The sequence below is a fragment of the Schistocerca cancellata genome, chromosome 2, assembly GCF_023864275.1.
Source record: "Schistocerca cancellata isolate TAMUIC-IGC-003103 chromosome 2, iqSchCanc2.1, whole genome shotgun sequence".
NCBI lineage: Eukaryota > Metazoa > Arthropoda > Insecta > Orthoptera > Acrididae > Schistocerca > Schistocerca cancellata.
Window position 1 is genome coordinate 1,054,298,334 of NC_064627.1, and position 18,655 is coordinate 1,054,316,988.

An 18,655-nucleotide genomic window follows, 5' to 3' on the forward strand; every position below is an offset into this window, starting at 1 on the left:
AGCGCCGCATACCGAGAGGATTCCCGGAAGGTCACGTAAACGCCCGACGGCGCACGGACTCTGCGGAGAAGGCGAGGCGAGCAGCTAGCTGGCAAGCGATCGCCCCTAAGCAAAACAACTCGCCGCCGCCGCCGGCCGTGAGCCAGCAGCGCGAGGCGTTGTATGGGAGGTGGCTGGTGGCCGTCGCGCATTCACGCCTTGCTAGTCGCTCTGCGCTCAACACACCTGCGGTACGGACATCTCGACTAATTGAGCTGGCGCATTCGCCGTGCCACTGGGCTCAAATTCCAGTCCGGTCATTCAGCTTTAAGTTTTCTGTGATTTCGCTAAATCACTTCAATCGGACGGTTGTGTGTTTCTATTGGAAAGGACAGCCAAAAAACTTTGCCAATCTGAGACTGTACTCCGTTTCCAAAGACGTCATCCTGGGCTACATAAGTATTATTGTTCCCTCTTCCTTTCCTTTACGGGCTTCTATTTCTGACTGCGAAGTCATTCATTTGACCACAAATATGCGTGTACATGAATACTTACATCCAGGTGTTCGCAGTGCTCTAAAATCAAAAATGGTTCAAATGGTTCTAAGCACTATGGGACTTAACAAATGGTTCAGATGGTTCTGAGCACTATGGACTTAACTTCTGATGTCATCAGTCCCCTAGAACTAAGAACTACTTAAACCTAACTAACCTAAGGACATCACACACATCCATGACCGAGGCAGGGTTCGAATCTGTGACTGTAGCGGTCGCGCGGTTCCAGACCGAAGCGCCTAGAACCACTCGGCCACCGCGGCCGGCCGTAGTACTCTACAGTGCCTGTTACACACTTCTGGAAGCGTTAAAGAGAACAATATGCGAGGATACTGTTCGTTTTCTTGCTACAAAAAAATTAACGTTCGTAAACAACATGCCTTTCTCCCGCAGGAATATGAGTATCGAGGACTCTCTGTCTCTCTCTCTCTCTCTCTCTCTCTCTCTCTCACACACACACACACACACACACACACACACACACACACACACACGTACTCGCACGCACGCACAAGCACACATACACATACACACAGAAATAGAGAGAACCAAAAGTTGCCAACGCTTCTACAAACGAATAAGGCAACAGACGCCAACTAAACAAAAACTTCTGCACAACGATAAACAAGTCCAAAGTTGCAAATTTTACTCTTTTTATTCACTGGATGACTAGTTTCGCGTCGAGACCCATTTTTAAATCATTGCAGCATAGTCTACAACGGACATCCGAAGACGTGAAAACCATGTCAAGATTCGCAGGAGAGCTTCTGTAAAGTTTGGAAGGTAGGAGACGAGATACTGGCAGAAGTAAAGCTGTGAGTACCGGGCGTGAGTCGTGCTTCGGTAGCTCAGTTGGTAGAGCACTTGCCCGCGAAAGGCAAAGGTCCCGAGTTCGAGTCTCGGCCGGGCACACTGTTTTAATCTGCCAGGAAGTTTCATATCAGCGCACACTCCGCTGCAGAGTGAAAATCTCATTCATGTCAAAAATGTGCAACGAACAGTTACACCGCATACTAATAAGTAACAAGCATCTGATGTGCTGTAACGGTCCGTTGCACATTTTTGACATGGTTTTCGCACCTTCAGATATACCATTTTTGACTATTTTACGAATAATAAGAATAAAATTTGTAACTTTGAATTGGTTTATCGTTGTACTGATTAAAAGAAGTTCCTGACCCACAGCTACTCCAGCATGCTGGGAGTTTATACAAAGAAGGTTCTGTTAGAAAAACCACCAGAAGTCAAAAGTTCTAGGCACTCGGCCAATAAATTTCGTCGGTTAGCACACACGGAACAAGGTCTGCATATGCATGGAAACCAATAACTGCGGCGCTAACGTGTGTCAAATTTTCGTAAGCGAACTTGATACGCGTCTTTCAACCTGTGACCACGTGAGAAGTTTCGGAAATCGACACGACAAGCAGATACAACTATAATTACGATTTTATTGGAGTAGAAAAATTAGGACGTGGCGTGTTGTAAATTTACGATTAATAGACGAATAAACTGCTTTACATTCGTCGATGATCATGTGATCCTGTCTAGGAACACTACGATATTTACAGAGTAGCATAATAACAAGGAAAGTGAGCAAGAAAAGCCAGACTCGGAATCTCCTATTAATACATGTATGAAAAGAATCAAACCAAACCTGCGTCATCTAAAAACAAATCCCGGCAAGATAGAAAGATTTGGCAGCTTTAAATACCTCAGATAAACTGTACATCTCAAAGAAACGAAATACACTCACGCTCATAAATTAAGGATAATTGCAGAATGTGGTGCAACACAACGTGACACTACAAAAAACTGGCGCCTATAGCCTAGGCACATAGGGAACACACACGACACGGATCTGTAAGTCCACTGTATTGGTGATAAGTTTAGAAAACCGCCCCGAAACACATGTGCTACAAAACGCCACTGTTTCCTGCACATGTACCCCGACATCATGGGATATGATCACCATGCACACGTACACAGGCCGCACAACGGGTTGGCATACTCTGAAACAGATGGTCGAGCAGCTGCTGGGGTATAGCCACCCATTCTTGCACCAGTGCCTGTCGGAGCTCCTGAAGTGTCCTAGGGGTTTGAAGACGTGCAGCGATACGTCGACCGAGAGCATCCCAGATGTGCTCGATGAGGTTTAGGTCTGGAGAACAGGCAGGCCACTCCATTCGCCTGATATCTTCTGTTTCAAGGTACTCCTCCACGATGGTAGCTCGGTGGGGCCGTGCGTTATCATCCATCAGGAGGAAGGTGGGACCCACTGCACCCCTGAAAAGTCGGACATACTGGTGCAAAATGACGTCCTGATACACCTGACCTGTTACAGTTCCTCTGTCAAAGACACGCAGGGGTGTACGTGCACCAATCATAATCCCACCCCACACCATCAAACCACGACCTCCATACAGGTCCCTTTCAAGGACATTAAGAGGTTGGTATCTGGTTCCTGGTTCACGCCAGATGAAAATCCGGCGAGAATCACTGTTCAGACTATACCTGGACTCGTCCGTGAACATAACCTTGGACCACTGTTCCAATGACCATGTACTGTGTTCTTGACACCAGGCTTTACGGGCTCTCCTGTGACCAGGGGTCAGTGGAATGCACCTTGCAGGTCTCCGGGCGAATAAACCATGTCTGTTCGGTCGTCTGTAGACTGTGTGTCTGGAGACAGCTGTTCCAGTGGCTGCGGTGAGGTCCCAAGCAAGACTACCTGCAGTACTCCGTGGTCGTCTGCGGGCACTGATGGTGAGATATCGGTCTTCTTGTGTTGTTGTACATTGTGGACGTCCCGCAATCCTGTCTGCTGGAATCGTTGCCATAATCTTGAGATCACACTTTGTGGCACACGGAGGGCCCGTGCTACGACCTGCTGTGTTTGACCAGCCTCCAGTCGCCCTAGTATTCTACCCTTCGTAACGTCATCAATATGCGTTCTTTGAGCCATTTTCAACACACAGTCACCATTAGCACGTCTGAAAACGTCTGCACACCCACTTGCTGCACCTTACTCTGACATGCACCAACACACCTCGGCGTATGTGGACTGCTGCCAGCGCCACCGTGCGACGACCACAGGGCAAATGCACCACATGGTCATACCCCGAGGTGATTTAAACCCGCAAACCGCCCACCAGAGCGTTGTTTCACCATGTATCAGCATTATCCTTAACTTATGAGGATGAGTGTAGATGCGACAGCAGCAGGCGAGAGAAGACAGCCACTGCTTTTTCGATTGACAGGAATGTCGGAACTAGCAGTGATTGATCGAGGTAAGGATTAAGAATTACGAAATAACTGCAACACGAAAGCGAAAGACTAATGGAGTCAGTAAGACATAGAAGACTAAAATTCTATGGATGGGTATTTACTGTTAATGAGAAGGGCTCGACAGTGAAGAAATCTAGCACACCTGACAGCAGACCCAAAGTTTCCGACAAAAGATTGAGAGGGGTGAGACAGAATCTTCAGTGGGCGGATTACATCAAGGAGGTATCTACATCTACATCTACAGATTTATTCTGGAAGTAATTCTGAAGCGCATGGCTTAGTACCAGTTATCTCTTCATTTCAGACTGGACAAAGTGTAGGTCAGTGATAGAGAGCTTTAAAGGCCTGCGTGTTGAACAGAAACTGAACGAAGGGTGGACAGAGGAAGAAGACAAGCTGCCATAGAAAGAATGCAGTGATTACGGGCTGAAAAGAAGGCTTTTAGTAATCTGAGACTATTACTTAACGGGGGCTTGTTATAGGATACACAGACTGAACCGGAACTCCATAGAAATATTTCGGAAGTTCTTCAGGGACATCTTCTGACAATTTTGGTATAAGTGGCCTACGGTATCTAGTGACTCGTTATAGAATAGTAAAGTAATTAACGTTTACTCGGTATATTACCCCAGTTCAAAAAAATGTTCAAATGTGTGTGAAATCTTATTGGACTTAACTGCTAAGGTCATCAGTCCCTAAGCTTAAACACTGGTTAACCTAAATTATCCTAAGGACTAACACACACACCCATGGCCGAGGGTGAACTCGAACCTCCACCGGGACTAGCCGCGCAGTCCATGACTGCAGCGCCCTAGACCGCTCGGCTACTCCCGCGCGGCATACCCCAGTTACCTTTGCTGCTGTGAAACTACTTTCACAACAGTGAAAATTCTTGCTATACGTAATCACCATAACGTGAGACACCAAACACAGAGTAATGCTGTAGTACTGCGATGTGGTTGCGGTTGCTGTGTGAACATTTCAGCGTAGCGCCTTTGTGTTGCCGTTTGACCGCTTTCAGTGAACCTATACACGAGGTGCACACCGGCAAACTCTTCCTCAGTACTGCTGTGATCACTGTTGACTCACAACTAACACTTCTGTAAAAGTAACTTTGCAACAGAATTGTGCAATACTGAAGACAAGCTTTAAGCCGAAGAGCGAAATGAGAAGTACTTTCATCAACAGTAAGTGCCGTGAGTGAGTGTAACAAGTCTACTTCCACACAAGGCACACACAGCGCTTACCGTAGACATTAGCACTTTTGTGCAGATATTTTCAGTGGAGTAGAGGTACAATGGTAAATGAGGGTAAAGAAATCAAACGAAATGGAATTATTGTGCAACGGACCTGAGGACTCCACGGGTCTCTTATACCTGAATACTAAAAAAATATCGTTGAACAACCTCTGGAACTTCGTCAGCGGATTTCCGGTCGGCCTGTAAAACCGACAATGGCCAGTGAAGACCTCTTTAACTGACCGCGACTCTGACGAGACAAGGCGTTCCGTGTACTGAAGTCCGTAAACGCCAGGTGTGTCGGGCGCATACAGTGTGGGCTCCACCGGCTACTCAACAAAAAAAACATCCACGTCATGAACGAACTTTTTGAACTGATCGTGTAGTTTAAAAATACAGAGGCTTTTCATCTGTTTTCGACTGTTACCATACATTAATTTATGCTGAGCGTTTGTTTTCAGCCTTCGCATCATGTGCAAATTATCTGCAAGAATTCTCACACTTCTTAATTCTTTTGTAACGGTGTGGTACCCCTTAAGTGTGGTCAGGCGTGTTTTCGTTGTTCTTTCGACAGATATTTGAAAGTAGCGGCAGTGCCCGGCGTTGTCCAGCGTGTTTAATATCAGCCACACAAAGTGATCGGACCTGTGCCTTATTGATACTCATAGCGAATGCAAGCCGCATGGGAAACTACAACCGCTTTAAATCGAAGGGCAGATTTCAATCACCGAGTGTCAACGGAATGTGGCGAATGAATACGTCTTCAGCTATGGCATTCGTGAAAATCTGATTTTAGGCTTCCAGTTTGGCGACAAATCAACAAATAAGAATTTGTAATCATTTTTTCTATCAAATTCTCGAGCTTTCGCTCGTCGCGCGATCTATTGACATCTGATCGTTCTACCTGAAAGAGGTGTAACGCGCAGTAAAAAATTCTCGCAGTACGAATTACAGTCAATTTAGCACGATATATTTCGTTTGTTAGGCATTTAGTTTTTCATTAGTTTACTTCATTGCTTCAGCTGAATATAGAAATTTGAAGTAAATCGATCAAGAACTTTTATAGATTTTTGGTAACAACCTTGCCCCTTTATATATTACATGCATATATGTTTCAAGTCGTTATGAAATCCTATGTAGACAGTGACCTTCCTCTTGTCTTGAAGGTTAAACGTGCAAAATTTCATTAAGATCGGAATAAAATTGTAGATTATTATGAATTACAAACAAACAAGGATACTCTTCTTTATATATATAGGGTGTTTCAGAAATGATGGTCAATATTCAAGGATATGACGGGAAAAATCATTCGAAACAAAAAATTCAAGTAAAAATGGGCTCTAAAACGCATACTTTAAGAGCTATGAGTAATTCTTGATCTTCGATACTGTGAAACAAATCTCTTCCATTACAAGCTCTTTGCTTTCCTTATTCTGGGAAGCGGTAGTATGGACTAAAACAAGGAAAAAAAGGTCCAGTAACCATGTGCATAACTTAAGAGCTATGAACACTTGTTCATGTTCGCTATTGTGAAACACAACTCTTCTAATGAACAAGTTCTCATAACTTTGAAGGTACGCACTTTCGAGCACATACTTACTGGACTTTTTTTCTTGTTTTGTTCCATACTACCACTTCCAAAAATAAGGAAAACAAAGAGATTGCAGTAGAAGAGATTTGTTTCACAGTATCGAAGATCCAGAATTGCTCATAGTGTTTTAGACCTCATGTTTACTTGACTTTTTTGTTTCGAATGATCATTCCTGTTATATCCCTGAATGTTGACCACCACTTCTGAAACACCCTATATACATACTTTCGGGATCAGGCCAAACAAAAACTAGACACCAACATTTCGACATATCAGCCAGCGTGAACGGTAAATATCGATTTGTTTCTCGGCAGAAACAAAATGTTATTAAATGAAATTTTATGTGTCCAACGGATACAGCGGTCCAAAATTAATGTAGTCGAATGTTCGGTTTAACTGTATGTACGCTGGTGCTCGTCATGTCGGTAAACGTTGTGCTGCCAAGGCTTCCTACCATTTCTCGTCTTGTGTGTTGCACTGACCACTCGCTTCCGCCATGCAGTGGCGGTATTCACAAAGGAACACTCCCAAGTGTAAATAAACGGTCGTGATAAAACTTGACGGGTTTGTAGAGGGGTCGAAATAATCCAATACGTGTTTTTATTCTTTGTCCCCAATTTTATTTTTAAGGTGTGAAACACACCCGCAAAGGTAATTTGGCATTTTAGTTTCAGAGGGAATATTTTCGAAACGATGATACATATATAAATTGTTTTTCATACAAAACTTGGTAAGTATTTAAAGTTCTTGAAAACTGTATAACCTATTTTTGTAAGTCTGCAAAATACCCCACTCCCATCAGTTACCTCTGAAAAATGAAAACTTTTGTTACAACATATATTAAAGAAGCTTACTAGTCACATACATCCGTGTGTAATAAAGCTGGTTTCTGAAACACCACTTCTGGAAAATAAGCTATACACAATGTGCTGGCGGAGTATTTTCAACATACCTAATTCAAATGTCTAAACATTCTGCTGTGTCGTCCCAACAAGACACTCCCACGGCAGAAGCAGCACAGGAAACTACTGCGAAAGCAAAGAGAGCTTCACTCCGAGTTTAAACGCAGCCAAAACCTCTCAGGCAAACAGAAGCTAAACGATGTCAAAGTTAGCGTAAGGAGGGCTATGCGTGAAGCGTTCAGTGAATTCGAAAGTAAAATTCTATGTACCGACTTGTCAGAAAATCCTAGGAAGTTCTGGTCTTACGTTAAATCAGTAAGTGGCTCGAAACAGCATATCCAGACACTCCGGGATGATGAAGGCATTGAAACAGAGGATGACACGCGTAAAGCTGAAATACTAAACACCTTTTTCCAAAGCTGTTTCACAGAGGAAGACTTGTAACACCACAGCTCTTATGCTGTATGAATTTATTTTGCTTTTCCTTTATTTAATGTTACGTTGTTGATTTTCTGTAAGTGTGATTGAATCGATAACATAAAATTGTGTACTCTTTTCTTTGTCAAACCTTTGATGTCATGATTTGATTCTATGCAAAGTAGTGTATCTGTAATTTATATTCTTTGTCCCATTTGGAGGGAACAGAACTTCTTATATGTAATTGTAATTTTGTGTGAATAATTTTTTGTAGAAGTGTCAATATGTGAAAATGTTCTGTTTTATTTAATGTATTTGTTTGCTGTTATGTAAATTGCTGATCCTCACTTAGGGCTCTTAGTTATTCTGTATGTAAAAGGTGTAGTGGTTCCCCTCGGGAACGGAAATGTGCAGAGCGCGCAAATTGTGGTTGGCATAGGTGGGAAAAGTCGGGGAAGAGCAGTCAGTCGGAGACGAGCCACCAGTCGGAAAGGAGCTACCAGTCTGTGCACTGTCAATGTAAAGGTGCATACCATGCTGATTCAGAGAGAGGCTTTTACTGCTTCTTTCCAATGCCTCGGATGGGTGGATAAATAGCTGGATCTATTCTGGAATTTGTATGAATCATCGCCAAGAAGATACGATAAAGTCCGGCAATTCTACCTGTAATTCCACCTACCAACATGCAGTTGCCACCACATTGCGCAATCACTGTAACGTAATACTATATTGATGTACAGTGAAGGATCAGCCTAATGGATGTGTTAGTGTGCTGAAATATAAGGTAATTCATATCGGAATTTATTTACCTACCTTGATTTTACTCCTCATCATAACACCTCTCAGGGTCCTCTCCGTTTGAAGTAAAGTGATTACCGAGTGTCCTTACTGAAAGTACGTTGAAGCCTAGAGCTTTGTTAAATAATGCCTCTTGAACTTATAAAAAAAAAAAAAATAGTTGAAGCTAATGTGGTAACAGAGTGAGTTAAAGCAAATGTTATTTGTCCAATAATAATCTTCCTATTGAAACTGCTATTTAAAGTGCTGTTACTAACTTCAAACTTTAGGCTGAGTCTTATAAAGTAAATGATCACGTTGTTGTCTGTGGTAAATTCTAAAAGGTGAGTCAGTTTCTTGCAATTTTGTCAACATTGTGTTTCGTTGTAGTAAAAGTGAGAAAGCTGCAGTTGTGAAACTTTACATTCTCATGTATGCCAAGTGTTTGTCTCTCTTGTGTGCATATTAACAGTATAAAGACCACTCAGTTTGTGTAAACCCTGAAAGTGATAGTGTTTTTCTGTACCTGTTATAATTTTGAAAATAGTTCCTGCTGCTCTAACTGTTAGCTTCAATCTTAAAACATATGTGTGTTAAGAGTTCATTGCACTCGCGTGTTGCTAAGTCTAGGTTGTGTCTGTCGTGTTGTCCATTATAGTTACTTATACCTACTTTCAGAAACGAGAATGTTAATCTTTCTCTTGCCTAATTAGGCTGGCGACCGTTTCCCTTATTCTATAAACAGTATAGCTAGGCAAAATTTTGTTTGTCACTATTCCAATATTAACGTAATTCTGACTTTCATTTCCGATAAGCCACCTCCGTTAGGAACAACACGGTCAACTTAACAAAATTCCTCTCAGAGGGTAACACTGCTCTGTTGCTTTGTGCCATAATTGCTTTTACAAAATTGTTTTATGTTACAACCTGCTTCTAGCATTGAGGTTATGGTACAGTAGTTAGCAGACGGGGAGTGTTATACGTGGCGCCGCGTGACAGGACGTTGTTCAGTTGCACCTACAGACGGAAAAAATTACAAGTAGTTAGCATTTTACAAACATAGAGTGAACATAAAACGTCCAGCGGCACGAACCTGTACATAACTTGACAGAACTAGTAGTGAAAGTGCAGTTTAAATTAAAAATAAAAGGTATCAGTACGTAATAATAGCTAAAATGGACAGGAAATTAGAAATAAGTCTAGACGCGCGAGAGCAGAATGCAACCGAGAGCAGTTCAGGCAGCACACCAACAGATGGCATGACGCGCGAGTTAAATTACGTACGTTATCACGCAGACGTTAATAAACAGATCGAAGCTATGTGTGTAGCGCGTACTAAGCAAGACAATGTAGGCGATGTCGAAGACAGTGGCTATGCTGATGTATCGAGGGATATGTTTGAGTCACCAAAAACTGAAAGGGAAGTAGGACTCGAACACAAAAATGTAGCAGAACCTAAAAGTGAAAAGAATCCAGATATGATAGAATTGTTAAAAATGTTGTCTGCACAAATTGCAGCGCAAAATGACAATATCAATGCACAAATCGCAGCACTGGGACAACAAAATGTAGAACAAAGACAGCTAATTGCAGCACAGGGGCAGTTAATTACAACACAGAGTAGTGATATTAGTAAACAGATTGAGAAAGTTGATGTAAAAGTAGACATTGTGAGTAATGAAATTAAAAACCTCAAAAGCGAAATTATTGTCATCAATGGCAATATTGCCAACATACAGGGACAAGTTGATGACATTAACGAAAGATTTGACTCTGAAGTAATTAAAATTCAAGATCAAATTGAACCCTTAGTCTGTACTAAGGTTGACGAAAAGGTATTCGGTATTAAATCCGAAATACAAACCGAATGTAACGCGAAATTTGCACAGATTAAACAATCTGTAACAGAAACAAGCAGAGCTCTAACCAGACAGATTCTTACTTGCGAAAAGAAGTGTGAACATAACACTGCACAAATCCAAGGCAAAATGTATGACTTGGAAAGAAAAATACAAACCGGACCTACACATTTTACTGAAAAAATGCCTTTCAGTAAAATATTAGAGGGCGAGGAAAAATTCGACCCAGCAAAGAGACATAACGGCTGGCACCCCCTAGACTTTGTAAAGAATTGCGAAAGAAATTTTCCTGAATATTTGACTGACCAGGAAAAAATTAATGTTGTAATCAGTGCATTAACGGGAGACGCAAAAAGGTGGGGGTTGAATCTTGATACTAACCAGATGTCTTTTGAAACCTTCAAACAAAAATTTATTGACGAATACTGGTCAGAACAAAAACAAGACCAGTTGTGGCGTGAATTTCTGATGGCCAGACTGTATGATGTCAGAGGTAGGCAAACCATGAAAGAGTTTTGCGAATCATGGTACAGAAAACTAATACACTTAAAAGCAAGAAGGACTGAAGCCGAGATCGTTTGGGTTCTTTGGCAGAAACTGCCTGAGGATTCTAAACGGTATGTTGGGAGTACCCATAGTAGTTTTTCTGCGTTCTTGGAAAGGGTAGAGGATGAAGATCACTGGCGAAGAAATCGCGAGTACTGTCCCCATAATAACAATAATTATTCGCGAGAAAGTAATGACCAAGCTGAACGACACGAAAATGAAAGATATCGTGTAAACGCGATTCAAAGAGGTCGTGCGAGAGGCAGGGGAAATTATACGACGCGCGGCAGAGGATACATAGCACGTAATTCCCAAACTAGAAACGAAATGGAAAACTAAAAACCGCGTGTGTTGCGGGCCGGATTCACGCGGAAACCGGTTTTGGGCCCAAAGAAAAGATGCCAAATATTAGATTCGAGAAGGAAAGATGTGAACTACGGGGCAGGAAGGTTAAGGGCGCGACTATAGCAGACGGGCGCGGAGTGATACATAGTGGCGTTCCCAGTGCGAAGTCACGTGACTGTTCGGGCTCTGGCCAGCGTTTGCCGAAGCAACGTACATTGCACTTGGCAGCAGACACAAATGGCAAACGCCAGAACAAGATGGCTGCCGTAGAGAGAGACAGAAGAGGCGGGATCGGACACTTCCGATGGCCGGTTTCAGTAGTAGATGAATGTAGAAATGAAAATAAAGTTAATATGTCATATGATAAAGATAACTCGGTATCGGAATCGTGCGAAAAGACTTTATTAAAGAATGAAAGGGAGACAGAAAAGGCGAGTGAAAAGGGGAATATTTGTACTGTTAATGATGTGTATGAGGTAAAAGACGTAGATGTGGGGGAGGTTGTGATGAATAAAGAGGAAAGGAAGGTAGAATACGCCACGCAAAAGACGTGTGCACAATTAACAATAGGTAAAAATGAGGTAGAGGAGGACGTTAGTAATCATGACATTATGAGCAGTGCAGATGAAATTATTGTTGATGGAAAGGTGTTTAATAGTTTTGATGCAGAAGGGTCTAGTAAGAATTTCGCACGATTACCTGAAAATGACAGCATGGAAGAAAATGAAATGAAAGTTATCGAAGTATGTGACGATTATACTAAGTATGAAGTTAAGGCTGAAATCGTTCAAAGTGATATAACAGAAGTGCCTGACTGTCCAAACGATGTGCATTATGTAGAAAAGGAGTCGGAAAACGAAGTGGTTGAGACATCTAGTGATAATCTGCCTCACTGTCTAAAAGTTGCTTTCCTGCTCGAATCTGATAACGAAATAGAACCTAGTGATAGCTCAGACGAAGGGGAGACGACAGATTCAGATACAGATGAGTTTTCGGAGGTCGACAAACATAATTATACCTTTACAGAAATAGGTTACGAAAAAATTAACGACATCTTTTCGAAACAAAATCCGGAATGTGTAACTGAAACAAAACCGAAAGAGCCGCCGGATGATACTATATTAGGGCGGGCTTTACTAAATGAAATGACAGAAATAGATTTACAGAAACCTAAAGAATGTTCAGAGATAAATATAGTAGACCATGAACTGTTAAAGATCTGTAAAGATGTAGAGGTCCACAAATCCAAAAAGCCACCTGACATACAAATGAAATCAGTAGGTAATATTTCCTGGAAAGACATTATGGTTGAGCAGGATTTATTATGGGAAGAACAGGAGGAAAAGGAACAGAAAATTATTAAACAAACTATAATACCTGTAAATGTTTGTAACACTGAACTGCAAGTACTTTTAGACACAGGATCCCAAATCAGTGCCATCTCAGAATCTTTCTTTAATCATATTTCATGTAATCCAGGGTTAGTAATAATGTCTGTTAGTGGAGTGAAAATTATAGGAGCTACTGGTAGATCCAGTAAGCCCATTCAAAAACAAGTATTGATGGACTTTGAAATAGGAAGCCAAAAATTTGAACATGATTTTTTAGTGGTCCCTGAACTAAGTGCTGAAATGATTCTAGGTATTGATTGGCTAGATAAGGAAAAAGTAATTTTAGATTGTGGTAGTGGAACTGTTAATATTAATAGGGAAACCGAGACAATAGAAATTAAGTTTGAGGGTGACAACCAGGTCCAAGCTGTGAATGTAGAACCCATTTTATTAAAAATAGAATCTGAAAATGATGGTTTATCCCAACTATATGAAATATACCATGTGAGAGGCTTATTGCAGGATGATCAAAAAACTGACAGTTTTAGGGAAATTGTCGATGTTATCCAAGAAATATCATGTAAACAGAAAGATAATTTATTTGATATCTTGAATAGTAATAAGAAAGTGTTCTCTGATAAGCCAGGTGTCGTAAACAACTTTGAATACCGTATGGATATCCTGGAACATGAACCATTCTTTGTCAGACCATATCCAATACCTATAGCTAAGAAAGAGGCAGTACAAGCTGAAATTGATAAAATGTTGGAATGGGGGGTAATAGAAAGAAGCAATAGTGAATACAATAGTCCACTTATTATAGTCAACAAAAAGGATGGAGGTGTAAGAGTAGTCATTGATGCACGGACATTGAATAAAATTGTCAGGAGAGAAGTAGATAGGCCTGAAAATTTAGATGATTTATTACAAAAGTTCCATAATGTGAAATATCTAACCAGTTTAGACCTTACTGCTGGATATTGGCAGATCCCATTACACAAAGATTCTAGGAAATATACAGCTTTTTTGTTTGCAGGAAAATGTTACCAATACAAAGTTGTACCATTTGGTTTGAATACTTCTGTTTCTGTTTTCATTAGGGCTTTGGATTCTGTATTGGGAAAAGAACTTTGTGCTAGATTGACTGTATATGTGGATGACCTATTGATTGCTACTGATAACTGGGAAGAACATTGCGACCTGTTAAACAAAACCCTTATTGCTCTTCAAGCAGGGGGCATGACATTAAAGTTAAAAAAGTGTGAATTTGTGAGACAAGAAATTAAGTTTTTAGGACACATAATAACCACATCTGGGATTAGCAAGGACCCAGAAAAGCTTAATGCTATTGAAAAGTGCCCTCCTCCAAAGAACAGGAAACAGTTGAAAGCGTTTTTAGGTCTTTGCGGATTTTACCGCAAATTTGTGAAAGGGCAAGCTTTTAACAGCCCACATTTGAATAGCTTGTTAAAGAAAAATAGTATATATATTTGGACATCTGAATGTCAGAAAGATTTTGAAAATTTGAAAACCGAGTTAGTAAGGGAAAACATTTTACATCATCCAGTTTTAAGTGAGCCATTCCACATGATTACAGACAGTAGTGCTTATGGTATTGGTGTTGAAATATTTCAGGAAAACACAGAATCTGGAGAAACTGAACATAATACCATTGCTTTTGCTAGTAGAACTTTAACTAAATATGAGAAAAACTATACTATTTCAGAGAAGGAGGCTTTAGCAATCATTTGGGGATTAAAGAAATTTAGGAATTATTTATGGGGACATAAAACTATAATTCATACAGACCACAAGGCATTAACCTTTTTAAAAAACTGTCGACTGTTTACCGGCAGGTTGAGTCGATGGGCCCTGTACTTACAACAGTTTGATTATGAGATATTGTACATTAAAGGTAGTGACAATTATGTAGCTGATGCTTTATCACGGTTGCCTGAGGGTATGAACAACTTACCAAGGGAATATAATGAAGATGGCAAATTTCATGTAAGATATATTAAGGAGGTTCCAGGTAGGAAAAGAATTGAGCAAATTTGTAAAAGTATGAGGTTCCACCAGAATCAGGATGAAATTTGGAAGTCAGTGAAAGTTAATTTTAGTAACCCGAATTACCCACAAATCTGTAGATTTTACAAGATATTTAATGGAATTTTATACAGGAGAAAGAATACCAGCACTGAAGAATGGAAGGTGTGTTGGCCTAGGCAATTTGAGACTGAAGTAATTGATTATTTTCATCTTGCCTTAGGGCATTGTGGCCCCAAGAAGTGTATTGAAAAGTTAACTGATGTGGTTGTGATTAATGTAGGTGCTACTAAGAAAATTACTGAGAGAATAAGATCTTGTGATGTATGTCAGAGGGCAAAAGTAACAAACAAACAAAATCAAGGTTTCATGCAGAATACCGTACCAGAGGACACATTAGAATTACTGTCAGTGGATTTGTATGGTCCTTTACCTAAAACCTCAGGTAATTGGTCTTACATTGTTGTAGTATTGGAAGTGTTCTCCAAATTTATTAAATTATTTCCAATCAGAAAAGCCACTGCTAAAGCAGTCTTTAACAAGATGACTGAGTATTTTAACACTATTGGTAAACCTAAAGCAGTTTTATCTGATAATGGACCACAGTTTACCTCAAAAATCTGGAAGGAAGGTATGAAGCAACATGGTGTTCAAGTTAAATATATTTCAGCTTACCACCCAGCTAGTAATCCTGTCGAAAGATATATGCGTGAATTAGGAAGGTTAGGTAGAACCTACTGTCACCATAACCATAAGGCTTGGGGTAGATTTGTAAATGACTTTGAAAAGACCATGAACACCTTATACCATGAAACCACAGGTTTTACCCCTGAAGAAATTCTGTTGGACCGTAAAAGTAAAAGTATTATTGAAGAGATCTTGCAATTCCCCCCTATTGTAGGAATTAACCTGCATGAGAAAAAAGAGTTAGTTAAGAAAAGAATGAAAGAGAAAGCGGCCGCTAGATCTAAAAGGCATGACAATAACCTCAAAACAACTAAATTTAAACTTGGAGATTATGTTTTAGTGAAGACCCATGAAAAATCTAGCGAAATTAATAATGAAATTTCTAAATTCAAATATATTTACAATGGACCTTTTGAAGTGCAAGGAACTCCACATGCAAATGCTTATTTTCTTGTGTACCCTAGGTCAAGGAAGCCTTTAGGAGTTAGAAATATAGTTGACCTGAAAAAGTATGTCCACAGAAACCAATGATGAATGAAATGTACACCCTCAGGGGGCAATGCACTCTTTGCATTGTCAGGTGCCTGACGAGCACCAGGGACCCGAGTTGTTGCCAGCACTACTTCCGTTTCTTTTCGTGCTGCCAACCTTCCTCTTCATCATTCAGAACTTTTACTATCTTCTTTCCTTCTTCTCTATCAGAGTGTATTGAATAGTGTGGAAATAATGTGGAATAATATGGGTACACTAGAAAATGACCAAGAATAATGAAAGTATGGTGGGTATTGTAAAGAGAAAATGTAATGGAAAAGAAAAGGGAAAAGTATAGATGAGAAAAGAATAGGTTACTGAAAACAAAAAGGTAAATGAATGCCATAATATAATTAAATGTAAATGTTTTTGAGAAAGAAAGGGGCAAATATGGTATTGAAAAACTTTGTGTGTTAAAACTGTGGAAATGAACCTGACTAATGTGTGTAAGATAGATATGAGATGTATATGTCTTGTGCCACAAAAAGGTGGCCGAAATCACTTGCAATAGGATATAAAATTATTGTCCTGATCTTAATGTGTGTAATGACCTAACTGTGTGTAGAAAAGCAATGATAAAGGAGTAGTAAGAAATACTTTATCCTAACTTGATCCTGAATATGACATTTAATTTTTTTCTCGATTAATGTATATGTTACCTGATTGTGTCATTTGAAAAGAAATGATTTTCTTGCCAGTGTCTAATTACTGTTTCAAAGTTGCAGGTTTTATGTTTTATACCATTAATGCAAATTTTACCAAAGATGTGACATAAAGATGAAAAAACCTTAAGATGATGACAATAAACTGCTCAAAAATGTGTTGATGGGCAGTAAAACAAGACAAAATAATAAAAATGCTGTGGTCCTGAAGCTAAGGACTACAAAATATACTATGTGAGCAGTAGCAAAAGGACTTGCCATTGTGGGGCAAGAAGCTGATAAGTGGTCATGAACTGCCAAACCTAGAGGATGGGGCAGTGTGTTAATTTAAAAATGTGTTTTTGTTTTTTTGTGTGTTCTTTATCTAAATTGTGTATTTGTGCCTAAATGTGTATGTAAAAAGACTGCTAAACCAATAATGGGCAGAATGTGTAACATGGACTGCTAGTGCTGAGGCAAGCAGTGAATTAAGTTAGGTTTTTTGAGCAATATGTTATAAACTGACTATTCTTATTGAAGTCAGTGAAAAGTTATTAAAAAAAAAAGTGTGTATGTATTCTTGTTCAAATAGTTATTGATGTTTTGAGACTAGGTTTTCTGGTGTAAATTAAAGTTTTGGACTGCCTTGTTTTAAAACACAGCAGTGATGATTAAAGATAGGATCTGAATATGTTAGTGTGTTTATGTGCAACAAATATTTTGGACTGCTATTAATGAAGAGCAGCTTTAAAGTTAATTATTTTGAAACAGCCTTGCAAAGTTACTTAGGTATTTTAAGAGTCAGTTGGAAAAAGGTTTCCATAGTTGTTTGTATAAATATTTGTGCATATGTGGATGCAAACTGATATTTTCAATATTTCATTAATTGCTGAACCTTGTAAAATGTACTGTGATCATTAATATGCTTGTGTGTCTGTGAAATTTTACATTCTTTTAAAATTATTGAGAGACAAACTTCTGTTTTGTTAAGTTAAAATGTTCTGTGTTGTTGTATATGTGTATTTTCTTTATTTTATTTGAAGGCTATACCATATTCTACTAATATGCAGATTAATTTTGTACTGATTGCCTATTAATTGAACTGTGTGTGTATGAAATGAACATGCTTAAAAGATATCTTGTGTAATGATGCAAAATTAGTTTCCTTAAACCAGTGTGAAATTGAAAACGGCTTTAGATGTTTTATTTTGAAAATCTTTGGGAAGAAATGTATGCAATTTCTTAGAATATATACTGTACGTTTGTAATGTGTGTTTTTTTTTTCTCCCAACTGAAGTTGGATGGAATAATTTTTTTTTTTTTTACAACCAGCACCACTTAGGTGTTATAGATGTTTCCTTGAAGTATCCCTGACGGGAAACTTCAACGAAACATGGGGCATGTGTAACACCACAGCTCTTATGCTGTATGAATTTATTTTGCTTTTCCTTTATTTAATGTTACGTTGTTGATTTTCTGTAAGTGTGATTGAATCGATAACATAAAATTGTGTACTCTTTTCTTTGTCAAACCTTTGATGTCATGATTTGATTCTATGCAAAGTAGTGTATCTGTAATTTATATTCTTTGTCCCATTTGGAGGGAACAGAACTTCTTATATGTAATTGTAATTTTGTGTGAATAATTTTTTGTAGAAGTGTCAATATGTGAAAATGTTCTGTTTTATTTAATGTATTTGTTTGCTGTTATGTAAATTGCTGATCCTCACTTAGGGCTCTTAGTTATTCTGTATGTAAAAGGTGTAGTGGTTCCCCTCGGGAACGGAAATGTGCAGAGCGCGCAAATTGTGGTTGGCATAGGTGGGAAAAGTCGGGGAAGAGCAGTCAGTCGGAGACGAGCCACCAGTCGGAAAGGAGCTACCAGTCTGTGCACTGTCAATGTAAAGGTGCATACCATGCTGATTCA

At 39.6% G+C, this 18,655-nt stretch overlaps 1 non-coding gene across 1 annotated transcript; it reads left to right on the forward strand.

Annotated features, from left to right (window-relative positions):
* Nucleotides 1-1,369: 1,369 nt before the first annotated feature.
* On the forward strand, nucleotides 1,370-1,444 carry Trnas-cga (transfer RNA serine (anticodon CGA)). Its single transcript has one exon. It is a non-coding gene; the product is annotated as a tRNA-Ser (tRNA).
* Nucleotides 1,445-18,655: the final 17,211 nt, after the last annotated feature.